Below are 17,954 nucleotides of genomic sequence, written 5' to 3'. Positions count from 1 at the left end.
AAGAGCAGTGCAACTTAAGAAATCAGGATTTTCTCTGTGCTGTTTTTCTGCTCTTTCAATGAAATGAAAGTATTCAATGAATAATTAACCTTGACTGGGCTTAAGCAAAAAGAAATAGGACATGCTGATGCTTCTGTTAACACCAGGTTCCCACTCCTCCTAACCAATAATCAGGGCTATTAACATTCTTTTGTGTGAAGGGTGGTGGTTTTACATTTATTGAGAAATATTAAAACTAGTAACTGAAAAATTAGGTGAAATTAGATGCCTAACCTAAGGACCATTCCAAGAATAGCTAACTGGAAAATAGGAACTACTCTAGATTAGAAAACAATAAAACTATAAGGAGAGAAATATTTTGAGTAAAGCTTGGAAAAGTATTTCAAGCTACAATTATCATAATGGACAGACACAAAGCAAGGGAAATAGATCAGATCCAGTCATCTTTCTAAAAGCCAAGATGGCTAATTTTTTTTAAGATTTATTTATTTATTTATTTATTTATTTATTTATTTATTTATTTATTTTAGACAGAGAGAGAGAGAGAGAGAGAGAGAGAGAGGCAGAGACACAGGCAGAGGGAGAAGCAGGCTCCATGCCTGACGAGGGACTCGATTCCGGGACTCAAGCCAGGCGCCAAACCGCTGAGCCACCCAGGGATCCCCCAAGATGGCTAATTTAGTGCTGACATATGAGACACTTAGGAGGAATCAAGTTGCCATCAGATTTAGCTACAAAAACTGGGTTTGTTAGCTCTGCCATTTAGCACCTCTTGGGTTAATTTTTCTTTCCAATAAAGTGGAAATAATGGACATATCTTGCCAGAATTTTTGTGAAGATTTAAAAAATATTTTTAAAGCACCCTATGAATTGCACAAATATGCAGAGCCAGGAATACAGTGTTTACTGATAGGATAAATGACAAACACAAACCTTATATCTGTAGTTACTTGTAACCTGATGACAATCACAGGTAAAAGAGCATTAAATTATGTACTATTCATTATTACTTGTAGCCCAATGACAATCACAGGTAGAAAAACACTAAATTATGTACTACTCATATCTGTTTCTGGCTTAATTTCACATGTATAATGATTACCCTTTAGAAAAACCCAAGTTTTTAGATCATTCTTTCTGTTTTGTACTCTTTCCTGTACATACTACATCACATACCAAAGCAGAACAAGTGTGAATGCAAAACCAGTGTCTTGAAGTTCAACTCCAGATCTACCACCTTATATTTCTGTGATGTCAAGCCAAATAACTTCTTTGAAGTTGAAATTTTTCATCTGAGAAATATAACCATGTATACCTCACAAGGTTGTGAAGTTCTAACTTACGGCTTCTGTAAAGTACCCAGAAGAGTATTTGGCACAGCCATAGGTTCTTTAGTATCTATTTTTAAAATGATTTCCAGATCCCTTCACTGATCTTACACAGAATATTTCCAGGTATGAGTAGTTTGAGATAGAATGGATTTTTTTTTTTTTTAGATTTTATTTATTTATTCTCTAGAAACACACAGAGAGAGAGATTGGCAGAGACACAGGTAGAGGGAAAAGCAGGCTCCATGCAGGGAGCCTGATATGGGACTGGATCCCAGGTCTCCAGGATCACACCCTGGGCTGAATTCAGGCTGCACTAAACCACTGAGCCACCCGGGCTGCTCTAAGATAGAGTGGATTCTAACCTCAAAGTATCCTCAGGCAAACTATCAGAGCCAACTCATTCCCTCCAAAATTGACTTTCAAGATCTTTCCTTCTTTAACAACTCTTCTGCTTACTTGTGATCAAAGAAATTATTACTCTGTCGCTCACAGTCCAGAGGAGCCAGAAAGAGAACTCCATTTAAAAGTCACATCTGAACCACTGTCCATTCCTCAACACATAGATTGCCTTTCTCAGCTGGATTCCATTCCATTCCTTCTATTAGCCATTGGTGACCATCCTATCACCCAGGAACACTCTCTTCATTATTGTCTCTTAGTTGCACTTTCAGTGCTCCCTTTCCCCTCTACACCTACAGAAAGCATATTGTTGAAGGTTAAAGTCAAGTTCTATCTGTTCCCATGAAGCCTTCTTGGTTACTTGGCCCCATGTTGACTCTTCTGACTCTGAATTCTTAACAGTGCTTATTTCCTGTACCAATAACTTTGTACTTCCCTCACATAATAATTTAACCATAATTATTCAGGGCAGAGTTGTAGATTTTATGCACTTTATCTTCTGAGATGGTCTAAAATTGTGCTGTGGATAGGATCCTCTATTTTCTGAGTCATATAAATGAATCAGACACAAAAACATATTTTATTGAAAACATCCCAAAGCACTGTAAGTTCAACAATGATAATTTTGTTCTCTGTGCCAATGCTCATATTTCATTATCCCAGGGAGACAAATTAATTACATTTCCTTTTTTTATTATGCATTTTTCCCCACTTAGCCACAAGGTGGTCTTTAGTTGCTTTGCTAGCCACTATGATGGTTATAAAAAACGTCAGCAAGTGCTGGCAGGAATCCACATGCTGAAGAGGCCAAAGGATCAGATATAGCTCCTTGCTGGCAATTGTACAAATACTCTTACCATCCACAATATTTATTCTGTTTTCTAAAACGAGACTTCTCTCATTCCCAAGACTGTAAATCTAACCATTATTTTCCCTAAAACAAAGTACCACTAAACAAGAAGGGAAAAAATGCAGTAATGAGAAGATGAAATGATAAGTGCATGAAATTTTCAGCATCATCTAGGTCAAGATACGGACAAATTCTAGAAGTGACAGAAGGCAGAGTCAGTATGTAATGGGTAAAAAAAATGTAGGCTTACACCTGACAATCACTGTCTTTTGGACAATTTTTGAAAATCATGGGCTCTTCCTAAATATATGAAACTATCATGAAGATGGTTTTGTCAAAATAGATTATTTCCCCCTCATAGGCAAAACCCTTTGTCACCATTGCACTGCCAGATTTCTTGGACTTCATTACCTGTCTATAAAAGGCAGAGCCATTACCTAGTTAGGGTAACGGGAACTACAAGAAGCCACACCAAGTTCTGTGTGTAGAAGTGGCTCTGTCTGTGAAGGTTCTCCCAAGTATCAGACATAGTAGTATCCAGATTATATTACACCAGCAGGGAAAAGAGTTTCTCTAACATAATCATTAAATATTTCTGATCTTTCCCACAACTTCTGCTCAGTCTCCAGTTACAAAAGGAATTACTCAGGCAAGTTTCATAAAAATGATATTGTTATTAAGAAAAGAGTTGAAGATTAAAGAAGTGTTAAATGGTAGAAAGATCCTAAGTCATTTCACCAGCATTTTTTGGCAAAGTGGGATGGATCATCCCTAAGAACTTCCTACATGATAGGACACAAAATTTAACAGCTCCATGTTTATATCCTGGAGTTGGGGGGAAGAGGGGAGTCCTTCTGACATTTGCTGAGTACCTGAAGAATTGTCACCCACTGCAATCTTCTAGATAAACATTCTAAAGAAAGAGCCTTCCCACAAAAAACAATTTCCTTAACCTCAAGCTACAGAGGAGTTTTACCTTTAGTTGCCTTATTTCAACTACAGAGAAAACTTGCAGTTTCTAGATTATTCCAGGGCTTCTGACTTGTCTGTCAATTCTCATAGCCAGTATTGCACTTCCACCTCCCACAGTCCAAATCAGGAGTGATAAGTTATTATGAAAGGCAACTTAGTGCTAGGGGGAGATGACAACCAGCTGTCCTCAATGCACAAACAACATGTAGTCCAAAGCCAAGCATTTGAAATTTTAAAATTACAAAATCTCTGGAATAAACAGTAAAGGAAGGCCTCAATTTATGTTCATAAGCTTCATTTCCAATAAGTTCAAAATTCTGAAAAGGTGAACAGATCTATAGAATGGACTTTTGTCATTTTGCTTAAGATACATGAAATATTTTAAATTATTGATTATAGGAACAAGAAGTTTCTTGATATATATCTCCCAAGTAAGCTTGTGAATAAGTGTTCTAAAAGCTATTTTTTTTTTCCCATGGGCAAAATTAGAGATGTCATTCAGCCAAAGATGTTAAGGGATTTGATGGTAATTCAGCCACAGAACTCCCTTTCACTGAACATATACTCTGAAACTGCATTTCTGAAAAGTGAGCCAGACAAGAAGATATTCATTCTCATCTGGGTATCTGTGATAATGATGACTATGCAGCAAAGAAAGTCTGGGAGATGCTTTGATGTCTGTGAGACAAGAAGAAGATTTGAAATAGATAAGAGGTAGGGGAAAAGCAGCTCAGTAATGATTTAAAATTAAGAGGAAACTGATGGTCATGTGGGAAGTTCTCAGCAGGGCCCAGGGAACAAGAATGTAAAAAATCTGCCCCTAAATCTGCTGCTTAAAACAGTTAATTTGTGGTTGTGATTACTATTAAATTATCATCATCCTGTTACCACTTTTATTATTTTTATTTATTTGAGAGAGAGAGAGAGCACAGAGGGAGAGTGAGAGAGACAAGCCAACTCCCCAATGAACAGAGAGCCAGATGTGGGACCCTATCCCAGGACCCTGAGATTAGGGCCAGAGCCACAGGCAGATGCTTAAGGGACTGAGTCATCCAAGTACCCCCATTACTACTACTTTTGAGGCAGGAATTTATGGTTTCTTTCTAGAAATAAGGTAGGAATTCTATCTGACATGTACCTCAGGTGATAACTTTGGCACCTGTATGTGTAGTTGGCTAGTCTGGGTGCACTATCTAAGTGCCACAGCAGTATACTAGGAAACACAGGTGTTCCCAGTCCTGATAGATTTCATATTAACTAGAGAAATAGAGCCCTTTCAGATTCTGGGTTTTTTGTTTGTTTTTTGTTTTTTACTTACATGGGAATTTTAACAAACAAGGAAGTAAATGTTAACAGAAGAAATGGTAGGGTAAAAAAATTCATCTGATAATGGGTCTATGAGCATTTCTAATTCCCTATTTGGGATATCAATTAGTCATGTTATTAAATGCCTATTTTTAGTGTGAATAGGTTTTTATACTCAAATATGTAAATTATATAGTCAAATACATAACAAACCTAGGCTAAACCTAGGGTTAAATTCAGCTCATCCTTTCTGGTCACTCTCACCAAAAGACACTCACTATGAGTTCCCTAGTTGGTGGGGCTTAGGAAGATTTTTAGAGATCTAAATAAGCATAGTGGAATTTTTCAATTTCACTTGCTCACAGCCAGATAGACACAATCATAAAATAATATGTAAGATACTAAATAGCACTGACAAAAATAGAAGGAAAAATATATACAGATGTTTACTTTAAGAAGTGAACAGTAAAAGAAATAATTCAGGTTTCCAACTAAGTAATCATCAAGAGAAAACTGCCATACCATTGAGATTTTACAAAGGACAACACAAAATGTGTTGAGAGATAATAATAGAAATTAAGCTATACGAAGCAAAGATATTCTTTAGAATGAAGGGAAAATAATGTGCTCCAATGGTCTTTAGGAACAATTCAAATAAAGCCCTGTGATTTGAGAAAAGAATAGAAAGAAAACAAGTAAAAGGCCTCAATTTTCTCCCAGTCCCTTTTTCCCATTTGGACAATATAGTTTGCATCATGGACCATCACAGTATCTATCCCTGTTTAAATAGGAGTGCTTGCAATAAAAAACAAAAACAAAAAAGGAGCATCCTAATCTCTTCATTTGCTAAATTATTTAAAATTATATCAGTTGATCAACTTTAATTTCACTTTCTCATTTTTTCAAGAATTTGATATCAAATATATTTGTATTTTAATGACAATCCCATTTGAAATATGCATAATTTAGCCAAGTAAAATTTTAAGTCCAGAATCAAATTTTATTTCTATAAAACAAGGGCCTTTATAGAGCTGTTGAAAGAGTCAGAGATAATATATGCTGCCAGACATGTTATACGTGTCTGATAATGGTTAGTTCCCACATATTACTCATGTGTGAACATTTTTTTATGAGAGTTCTAAACATATTGTCCTCAATATTCATCAGGTTCTTTTAAAGGTCTGAGGCAAAATAAAAATAGTTTTCAAAATGCTAAGTTACCTACCTTGCTATTCTAGGTCCTTAAAAATAGTTAATAGTTTGGTTTTGAGCACTATTATGTACAAATTTGTTTTAGGTCCTTAAAAATAGTTAATAGCTTGGTTTTGAGCACTATTATGTACAAATTTGTTTTAGGTCCTTAAAAATAGTTAATAGCTTGGTTTTGAGCACTATTATGTACAAATTTGTTTTGGGAAGCTCACAATATTTCTCACTCCAATCATATCATTTAAGACTAAAAGCATTGAAGATGAAAACAATATTTTTCAGGTAAATGTACAAGTTATAATCAATTTTTCAAGAAAAGGCAATGTTCATAGTAGGAGTAAGCACAAGTTAAAGTAATTTTGTAGAGCAAAAAAATAAAAAGAAAGTCAACTAATTTCAACAAATATTTACTAGGCAAAAAGGCAGCTAGAAGTTAGAAGTGTACATAAAGTGTTCTGCTATATATTTCAAGGAGGGACCCTTTCTTATCTGCCCTTGGGGCCAGTGCTAATCAACATTTGGTCAGCAGATAAGAAGCAGACATTATCATGTTTGTAGAGGTCACAAAACAAAAAACTCTTTGGAGAGTCTACAGAACTAAGAAGATCCAAGGTGAGAAGAAGTGTGTTATAAATTTCTGTGAATATGTGATTTCCTTCCCTGAACACCTGGTAAAATAGCATAGTCCACATACTTACATAGAAACAGTCATGACGATTAAATGGAAGACTGAAAATACCAAGTGTTCTCTAAGACATAGAACAACTGGAAACCTCTTATATTGCTGGTAGGAACACAAATTAATAAAAACCATTGTGGAAAAAATGCTTTATAGTATATGTAAAACAACTCTAATCCTGCATATACATACCCAACAGAAATGAGTAGTTATAGCCACCAAAAGCATGTATAAGAACATTTATAGTAGCTTTATTTATAAGAGCACAAAATTGAAAGCAGCTCAAATGTTCATTAAAAGTCAGATGGACAAATAATGTGTATTTTTTTTCATAGAATAGCATATTACACTGCAATGAAAAAGAACCAGTGATGGAAGTAGCATGGATATGGATATATCTAATAGACCAATGCAGTCAAAGAAGCCAAGTCTTAAAAAGTATATACCACATGATTCCATTTATATGGGAGTCAAAAACAGACAAAGTGATCTATGGTAACAGAAGTCAAGACAGTATATCCTTAGAATACTCTTGGACAGAGGTTGACTGGGAAGGGGAATAAAGTATTTTTCTAGTGATAGAAATGCTATATATTGATCTGGGTGTTATTTGCAATAATATATGAATATGTTAAAAATATATACGAAAGCTTTGTGTATGTATGTATATGACTGTGGTAAAAAGGAATGGTAACTAGGAAAATTAGCTAATGAGTGATCAAATGTATATAAAAAAAATATCTAAATCCTATTGTGCCAATCAGCAATGACCAATATTTTAGTCCTTACATATTGTCTATTTGTGGTGTCCATTCCTCCCCAGATAGTCATCTTTTAAAGACATATGACTGAAATGTCATGCTATAACTGCGAGCCTAGCACAAAGCTGGACAGGCACACTTAGATGTTCAAATCATGTTCTTAATAATCACAACAATGCCCCCTGTCAATTACTATTCTATACCTAGCAAAATAATCAATCTTCCAAAACATCAACTCTATGAAGTATTGTTCTTTATTCCCAGTCTACATATGAGGAAACTGAGATTCAAAGATCTGTCCTGAATAGTAAGTGGAAGATCAGGAACTCAAATGCTGTATGCAAATCCCATGTCCTCTGCCACAGACACTTCATTGTCACAGTACATGGATAATAAAACATTTGCTTAAACTGCCCAGAAGGTCTAGAAAGCTGAGATTTTCATCATCATGGCTCTGTCCTGCATGATTCACTTTGGTGCTTCTGCCAAAATCAGAGGCCATCCATATCAAACAAAATGTCCACAGTTCTATAGGGAACATGTCTTGAGGCCTTACTAAGAGCCAGTGTCTATACTGTTTATAGAGTTGGTCCATAGTTCCACAACCTCCTAAGTGGTCTGCTATCACTTCCCAGGTTACCCTCATACTAAGTCAGTCAGCTGAATATGCTCAGGACTCTTCGTTATTCCCTTAGTGTCATATGTCATCTCCTTTCCAATTATTATTAAATTTATAACGCTAGGGATAGTTTTGACTTATCTAATGCCCCCTTATTCCAAACATTTCTTAATGACCTCTTGCTTTGAACATTTCTTAATCTACTCATAAAAATTCCAAATTTGATTTTTTTAATCACATATAGAAAGACAATTCAAGGTCTCTTAGATAGCTATTGACTATATTTGTACTATGACCCAAGTGTATTTGTGCTTTGATGACAGTGTGGTACCAATCCATGTCCAGAGAGAGAGAGAGAGAGAGAGAGAGCCTCTTTGGAAAAAATTCATGGTCTTATTTTACCAACTGTATTGCAGAACACTGTCAGCCTACAAGTTTTTGACAGTTCTGTATCCTTTTCTCACCTAATTCTACTTGACAGCCAAAAGTAGATGACATTTATAGAACATCAGCACATTTTTAGGTGGCATGGGCAGTTCTTTCCTATGATGATCTGTCAGATTTAATTCACAAATAGGTAGAATGCCCTTTAGTATTGGCAAATTCATATTCATCTTTCACTTTCCGAGGACAGTTTTAAAATGAGGTGTCTCATAGGAGCCTTATATCCCATAAAGTGTCCTGGATTAAACCCTTCCTAGAAGGCTGAATCCAGTTGTGAGTGCCTTTAATTTGAGAAAAGAGAGATTAGCTCCCAATGGAGGTAAAATAAGGAAAGCCTTGAGTAATGCAATGAAAGCTTTTGGAGGAACATGGAAGTCACTACAGATCTACAAGAAACCTTTCTGGGTTTCAAATGGATTCCAAAATGTATTTTACCACCTTAAAACCATAGCTTCAGTTTGCTCATCTGCAAATGTATTCAACTGTGTGGTACAAAGACTGACAGTAATGCAAAATTAGATCTCTTTACCTGAGAGGAGTTTCCTCAACTTAGACCCAACATGTCTTCAATCCTTATGTTCCTGTGTTATTCTCTGCAGACAGAGAAGCCCAGGGGATAACTGATACAGCTTCTGATAGCAGCCATTTGTGAGCTGAACTATACAAACCATCTTATAAGAAGCTGTTCTGACTGAAATGCCATTTAGGGTCCTTGCTTTGTGTAGTTTATTTTTCTAACACTGGGACTAGACATGAACTACTCTATCACACAGAAAACCACATTTTTCTTTGAACTATGGAATTTAGGTGATTTTGTTTCTCAAAGAGATATTACAGAATCATTTTCCTCTGTAGATAATCTAAGTTCTCACTAAAATCTCAGAAGACTTTTTTCCCAGTCAGGAAACCTGATGGCAGTTCTAAATTCTCTGGTTTTACTGGTCTCAAATTCCCTAGAAGACGGTTTTCTTACTCTCTATGGTTACTGTCTGTGCCTTAATGAAAAAGGATGAAAGAGCTTACTGCAGATATTTATAAATATTCAAGTAGTAATTTGGGGGTTTGTTTTGTGACACATTGTATCTAACTATGGAGTCCTAGCACTGCCACTTAGATGTATAACCTTAAAAAGATCAAGAGGCTCCCAATGCCCCATTTCTGTCTTTTGAGAAATGGACAAAACGTTAATAATAATAGTATCTATTTTATAGGATTATTAGATACTATTATTACTAACGTTTTGTCCATTTCTCAAAAGACAGAATGGCTGCCATTTAGCAAGCATTTAATAAATTCCAGCAACATATTTAACAAGAAATGCATTTAAAATACTTAGCAACTGGTTTTATTCATCTTAAGTGTTTAATATAGGGAATATCATGTAGTTTTGTTTTTCTTTACTTTGCTCCCAACACTAATAGACTCTTAACTTCAGAGGTATTGAAGATCTGACATACAGTAGACACCAAATAAGTTTTTAAGTTAATGATGTAAAAGAAGTGAAAGGACATTTTATTTCAGCTGTTCAAATGTAAAGGCTTTATGATGTCAATGGTTTAAAAAGACTTCTATACTTAATAGTAATGCACGCAATAGAAAGTATCTGCCAGATAGCAAAAGGAACACTTCCCTCAGAAAGTGACAACTAAATAGAAAATTCATGGTTCTCAGCATTTTGTGAGATAGTGCTTAGAAAGTCTTCATTCCAGTAATTTCAGGACTACAAAACCTAGGTATTTTCAAACAAAATATGACAAAGCCTATGTATACTTTGTCAGTTCAAAGGTTAAGACAGCACAGCTGAATTAAAGAATGCACGTGAAGACATCCTATTCTGAAATACATTAACCCTATTGCCAACAAAGTGTTGTAGGTGAGCATTTTCATCAAGACTAACCAAAGGTATCATCATATGAAATTGTCTGATTTATATAAAATTGTTGATAATGATATATACCTATCATTTTCTTTTTAAATGACAGATGCTTGCAGTAAATCTCCTTAGAGTAGCAAACTTACTTTATTTTTTTCCACTGAACTTCAGATGAGACCTCAATTAATATTGTTTTATTCAATGGCCATTCTAACAACTAAAGTTGTGTTCAAAAGGTATACTCTGAAGGTCCTGTCTTCTCAATTCTAATTTTGAGTCTGTAGCTTTACTAGATATCAAGCTCTAGTAGTTTTATATAATTAAATCTATACTGATGAATAGAAAACCTAAAACAAAATGGTTTATAATGGGATATATATTTACCTGAATACTATATTACGTAAGAAAAAAGACAGTATTATCCTTCCTTAACTAATGCCTCCCACCATTATTCCCACTGGCATTCATTCCAGTCCAATATCCATTTTACGAGAGATTGATTTCAGTGGTATCATGATTTCAGTGGTATCATATATATTATCAATTGTTCTGACAACAGCTTTGTAATCCTATAGTCAACATTAGATCTCTTTCACATACTTACCAAATGCTTTCATGAGAATATTCACTATCTATAATGACAAAGCCTAAGTGATGATTTTGTCTTTGATCTCCTTTTATTGTATTTTTTCCCCTCTAAAGGGATTTGTGGAGCTTTTCTTCTCAAGATTTAATTAGTCCAGCTTTTCCTATTTGAGCTATCAGAATTTCTACTGGTAATAGTATTTCCTCCAAAAGATACAGGTCAGCCTCTTTTAGCATTATTCAGAGTGTACACATTTGTTTCAATTACATGTATGAGCTATGTATGTGACTTCACTGACATTTGGTCAGACAACGTGCACTACAGAAGCAAGACTTGCTGGTTGCCCTATGATCATATAATCTTTCATCTCCCTTACTACATGGCAAAAATAATTATCCATTTCTTAAAAGAACTTCTCTAATAGCAATTAATGGTATTTTCTGAGCATTTGCTAGTAGTGACTTTTTGTTAAACTAACTTGCTTTTATCTGCTTACCTTTCTTCCCACTGAATATAAACAAACCTCAAGGACAGTTACTGGCAGGCAAGTCTGTTTATCAGAAAAGGAAAGAAAAAATATTTTTAATCTTAATTCAATTCAATATGTATTTATTAGGCACCCATATCATGCCATGTGCTGAGCCAGGAATCAAGGAAAGAATTTGTTCCTTTCCTTAGGACATTTAGCAGGTGAGACTAGCATGTAAAAATGAAAACCCTGTAACATAATAAGTACTGAAATATAATCGTAAGAATCATTTTAGTATGAAAAACATGGGTTCTGAAAGGACTCACTCAGAACTCTATTGTCTGGGTTTGAATCCCAGCTCTAGTTCTTTTGACCTGTATGCCTTTGAGCAAGTAACTTAAACTCTTTGTGCCTCATATTTCTAACCTGTAAAATAAGGATAACACTGGTGTCTATCATGGTGTCATTATAAGTTAATAATTATACTAAATATAAATTGGTTAATATTTACAAGGTGCTTATTATAGTGTTTTGCACATACTGGAAGCTATCTAAATGCTTGCTGAACAAAATAATGGAGAGTTAACTGATGGTTGAGGGGCTGAGAGAAAAGCTGATCCTAGTAGGAGTTCAGGAAGAATACGTGAGAGACCTGGTATTATTTAATAGAGGTCTTTAAGGATGAATCCAGTTTTCCAGAAGGAAAATAAGGAGAAAACATAAATAATAACACATGGGTACGTCAAGTCCTTAGATTTAGTAAAGGGCTAGTATGATCCTACAAATGGAAGAAAAACCTTCATTAAAAAGAGTGACTATGGGGTGCCAGGGTGGCTCATTTGGTTAAGTGTCTCCCTTTAGCTCAGGTCATGATCCCAGGGTCCTGGGATCCAGCCCCACATCCAGCTCCCTGCTCAGCAAAGAGTTTGCTTCTCCTTAATAGTGGTGGGAAAAGCAAACTCACCCTGCCTGCACTCACTTGCACTCTCTCTAATAAGTAAATAAAATCTAAAAAAAGAAAAAAAAGTGACTAGGAGGAATCTGGACAGGAGGCATGAAAACAAGTTATGAAGGAGCAAGTTATGCCTAGGCAATGGAGAGTTTCTAAACTTATGAGTCATATGATGAGAATGGCATTTTAGAAAAGTAATTTTGATTACAGAAATTGAATTGAAACAAGAGACTAAAAGTATGATCGTTAATTAAGAGACCACAGTCTGGGAGGGGATGGACCTCCTGTGCCAGAAAAACAAGACTTCTTTAATGGAGGAGGAGGAGCTAAACATGGCCCTCAACTCTTCAGAGACTGAGCCTTTCTTGTAATGAAATGTTCAATCTCCTCCTGGAGATAAATTAGCATACCCTATAAAATGCATAAGTAATTTTCTGTTAAATGCTAATAGTTTGGGATCCCTTCTGGAAAACTACTCATCTAGCTAATGGTCATTCAAGAATGATGACATTGAACCAAGTACTCTTTTTTTCTTGTATCTAGTCTAACTACCAATATCTGGTCATTCTTTTTTTCCTTTAGTTAAGATGTCCAAACTACGGGGATTCTGAACTAATCTTCTTAGGCTTCCTTCCATAGAGGAAGCTTGAAATAAAATTTGGCACATGCTGGTCATCTAATTAGCAGGAAAAAATTAAAGCACAAATTTGGAGTCAAACTATGCCATTGGTTGGGAAATTCTGAGCTGAAAGAACTTGTAGGATATCCAGGTAGAGGGTAGGAAAATTGGAGTGTACCCTATGTGGAAGACCTACCCCATGTATTTACTTATCTTCAATCTTAGCACAATCCTGCAATCAATATCATTCTCATTCTACAGATGTAAATACTGAAATACAGTTACAAAACTTGCCCAAAACTATTTTACTAGTAAGTTGCAGAGAGGATATTCAGATCCAGATCGTATTCCCCTTGATGTCAAGGTCTGTACAAACTCCACTCTGCCAAATTCACTCTGGTGTCCAGTGATTAGGAATCATTATATATTGTCTTAAATGTAGATGTCAACAATTTATGATGAAAATTATTCATGTCACTATTAAATATAATACTAAAAGATTTAGTCCATTCTCAAGTCAAATTTTAAAGTCTGAGCATATGGTGGGTATAGATCAAAATGATTAAGAACACAGCTTTAGCCTCAGGCAGACCCAGGCTTAAATCCTCGCCTTTAGAAAGCTTATTGGGCCTTAGTATCCTTATCTATAAAATGAAGAGTAATCTCTCCAAGTAGTAATCTGGAGTAATTTCACAAGAGTACTGTATTTAATCACAGGATATTTGCCAAAAATTTTTCACAGTATATGGCAAATAATAAATCAAGTAGCTCCTACCACTATTAAAATTACTTATAATGACTTGGCTCAGAAATATCTCTACAAGGACATATACACAGGATTACAGTGAAAATCAAAAGCAAATGACTTACAACAAGTTAATTTAACTTCTGAACAGATGCCCAATAAATACCAGGTTAGTTTACATTTTCTCTCATTCCAACCCAAAATCTAGAGTTAGCCCATGAAACAATCAATTATGTTATACTGTGATGTTACTGAGGATCTACAGGTAAAAGATACACTCTGCCTTCAAGGTATTTATAGTCTAGTGGTACAGAGAACATAAATAAGGACTGTGGTAATGTGATGAGGCAGTTATTTGATTACTATCAGCTCACCTCTGCTGCAGAGTCATTCAGACTGGTCAGGTTAGTTATCAGTAGGTTGATGTAGAAATTCATTTTGAAGCAGGATTAACTTCTGAGTCTGAAACCCAGAATGAGATAGATATGAATCTCAGATTATCCTTCATGTTGACCCCAGGGTTAGGTCATTTTACTACAGATGTGGAGCATCTGCTCAGGACATGAATGTTAAGTTCAGTGGACTCTGGGTCAGGTCTAAGGAACAGAATTACCTGACACCAGCTAATTTGAATTGGGAGACCAAATATTGAAAGGCTAAGAGGATGTTTTGAGCCACATCAATAAACATCTACTGAGCATGTTCTTTTTTCAGCCCTGTGCTAGCAATAGGTTAGATCAAAAAGGAGAGCAGCCCCTCAATTCCTACCCTCAAATGATTTGTAATCCAGAAGAGAATATACATAAAAAGAAAATGAAGTCCCAATCACAATATATTCAGTATCTACCATGGCCTGGACATCTTATATTTGTTATCCCCTACAACCCTAATACAAATCATGTGAAGTAGATAGTACTAGTTCCATTTTACAGATGAGAAAAATGTGTAGAGAGATTAGGACTTGCGTTTTAGTTCATACCAGTAAGTTTATAAAAGGGGGGAGTAATTCCAGATCTGTTAACTCTTAATATTACACAAGCTGTCTGCTATCTTTTGCTTCTCTCTAGACATCTATGGAACTCAATTTCTTGTCATCAGAATACAGACGCTGAACTAGACTCAGTGGCTGAGATTTAGAATTACCTGAAGTTTTTATGAAGAAACAGATGCTGGGACCCTACCCTGGAGATTCTATTTCATCAGATGTAAATTAGTAAAATTCCCCAGAACTGGCATTTTACAAGTGGCTCCAGATGATGCCCACACAACTAGTCTAAACAATAAATACTTAGGAATCAGTGAAAAAGTACCACAAGCATCCTACAAAACTGTCCAGGGACCAGAAGCATCACCTTCACTTGGAAGTTGATCGGGAATGCAGAAATGCAGATGTACTAAGGCAGACTACCTATTTTAATGATGATTCTTTTACAGTTAAGTTGTATAGTCCTCACTCTAAAACCTATAGAGATCCTCAAAAGAAAAAAAAAGTTAAAAGTGAACAAAAACCTCCTAATTGATAAAAAACTAATGGAGAAAGCAGTACTAACGTTAGATAGGATTTGGATTAGCAGATGGGAAGGGGAAAAGCATGTGGAATTTAGGAGAATAGTAACACTAAAAACACAGAATGGACCTAAACTCAGAGATTCACAGGCGGGTAGATAAATTTGAAAGGAAATTTTTATATTCAACCTCTCCTGCAGAATCCAGCCTAAATGCCTTTGGCAAGTCTCCTGTTCTTCAGATCCTTATCTGTGGAATAAGAATATAAAATGAAATTCCTGATTCTGCTTCCAACACTGCAGGCATGGTTGGAGTCTCCCATTGGTGACCCATTTTCAAGGGAAAGTGGTTCTTTAGAGACCACTTCCTTGCCATGCCCAAGCAGTCTGATATGCTGTGGAATAGCAGAGATGGTTTCAGCAACACTAAATGAAAACCTAATTTCCCTTCTAATTTTGGCACAGAAAGAGCCTCTGCCAACATTGCTGACTGGCTACGAAATGATGGCTGGTGTCAGCTCAACTGATAGGGGCAGGAGGGCAACAGAACACACCATATGAGAAGGCACTAACCTCTGTTCCTTGGCCTGGATGCAGTAAAGCTAAGACAGGAATCAGCTGAAACACTCTCCTGGTGGGTGGAAGCACAGACAGCAACAAGCCAGCATCTTGGTAAAGAGCAGGAGCACCTGCACACAATGAAGTCCAGGTGCCACCCCCAGGAAAGGGGTAGGGGACTTGGAGTAATGATCCTAAGGCCAGAGGGCAGAGGTGCAAACAAAAGGCTACCCTCTGAAAGTTCAATAGGTTCACAAGGAGCCCCCCATCCAAACAGGATGCCCACAGGTGGGGGTGAGGGGTGGGACACATCTAGGCTCTACACTAGGAGGGACAGTAGCTTCCTCTCTGCAGTGGAATCCCGAAGGGTGCAGAGCGGCAGGTAGGGCTCAAGCACAGGTAGTGTGGGCTCGCTTCAGTGCCCTCTTCAGGAGGACCTGCAGCTGGAACTTCTCTCCACACACCCAAAACACTGACTGCCTTTTCACGTCGTTCAGTTACTTTTCCACATTCTTTTTGTATAACAAATAAATGGTTTTGTATGTTTTTTAAATCCTTGGGCATAAGTTGACTCATGTCAATTAATCAAATATCACCTGAATTTAATGTGAAAAGAATCCTGTTTGCCAATGGTTACAACTTGTGGGGTCTTTTATAAAGAGAGAGATGCTGAGGTTAAAATCTAGAAGCACCAATCCAATGCTCTTCTAGAGGTGGACACATAGATATTTTGAACACAGCGAAGTGTCATTAAGAAGTGTATTTTAACCACAGTGTACAGAAGCAGTAACGATTGAAGAGTTGTGATGTACAGAGAGACAAAAGGGGGACAACTGAGGTAGCTTCTATTTTGTCGGTAGCTGTGCACAAAATAATCAGCTCCCAGACTTATATAAATTAGTTCTGCTCTTCCCTTTCTAAACTCCCCAGAGTTGGTAGTATCCCATCGGCTCCTCGGTTTGCTCTTAAATTGTCACTAGAACTTTGGCTCAGAATTACAACCTAATTACAACATAGACATTTGGGGATACTTTTATGTTAAGAATTTGTGCAAATTTAACAAAGGGAAGCAGATGAATTGAAGCAAGGAAAACCACATGAGAAACATAATGTAGATTCAGAGATAAAAAACATTAGGCAATATTCCCGACTTTTTCTCCTTTAGCATGAAGTGTTTATCAAGGCTGCACACTGCAATAATGGTGACTAATGTTGCATGGTATAATGGGAAATGATTGAGTGATATATTAGAGCAGCAGCTACACATCTGAGTGTGTACTTAACAGCTTGGCGATTTTAATACATGCCATAATTACAGATACTAAGCTGGCAGGTTTAGCTAAAAATGGTTAAGAAAGTAATCACTGAAATAAAATGCAACATGGTTAAATCTTTTTAATCTCAATACTACATTCCCCTATTAACACCCAAAATGACTCTGCTGCTCTTCAGCAAAATTATTTCCATGCAGAATTTTACTTAGACCACATAACAATTCTATAGGCATTCTTTTCATTAAAGAACAAAACATTAAGTTCCTTTTACTGGTGGAGCAAACACAGCACTCACATTGGCTTTTTCCACTCGATGTCTTGGAGACGATATGACTGTCACCATAAACCCTAATCTGTGCAGCAATATAAATGAGGCTTCACATAGCTTTTATATCCCAGGTCCTATAAAGTAATTGTGTTCTTTTACTGTATAAGGTGAAAGAAAGCCTTTTTCTTCCTTGCAGGGCATCGCTGCACTCATTTTAAACCAATCCTCACTCCTCACTAATCTGTGACAAAGAGGCAGGCATTGGTTTCTTAATTTTAATACCCTGCAAACAATACAGTCTAGTGAAAACAAATTTATTCCAGAAAGTAGAACTTACAGTAAATATCTACTAAACTAATTACATTTACTTAACAATTTTCATTATAAAATTGACATGCAGTATTTGGCAAATATTTCAAACCTAAAAGTGGTTTTAAAATGTCTCAAAAAAAATAAATAAAATGTCTCAAAAAAAAGTCTCAAAAATACAATAATGCTTTAAGATAAATATATAAAATTTTCTGAAAATAGTTATT

General features: G+C 36.1%; 1 long non-coding RNA gene across 2 annotated transcripts in view; it reads right to left on the bottom strand.

Moving 5' to 3' along the window:
- Positions 1–17,314, bottom strand: part of LOC112664537 (uncharacterized) — a 71,677-nt gene extending 54,363 nt beyond the window's left edge. The window contains exons 1-3 of one of the 2 annotated variants that reach the window (XR_007402863.1): positions 15,892–17,314; positions 14,188–14,275; positions 11,525–11,578 (exon numbers count right to left, since the gene is read on the bottom strand). This is a non-coding gene — a long non-coding RNA (uncharacterized LOC112664537). The remainder of the gene's footprint in view (positions 1–11,524; positions 11,579–14,187; positions 14,276–15,891) is intronic. The other variant, XR_007402862.1, reaches the window with a different exon arrangement.
- Positions 17,315–17,954: the final 640 nt, after the last annotated feature.

Source organism: Canis lupus, chromosome 17 (genome assembly GCF_003254725.2).
Source record: "Canis lupus dingo isolate Sandy chromosome 17, ASM325472v2, whole genome shotgun sequence".
Classification (NCBI taxonomy): Eukaryota; Metazoa; Chordata; class Mammalia; order Carnivora; family Canidae; genus Canis; species Canis lupus.
This window is presented reverse-complemented; position numbering and strand designations above follow the sequence as displayed.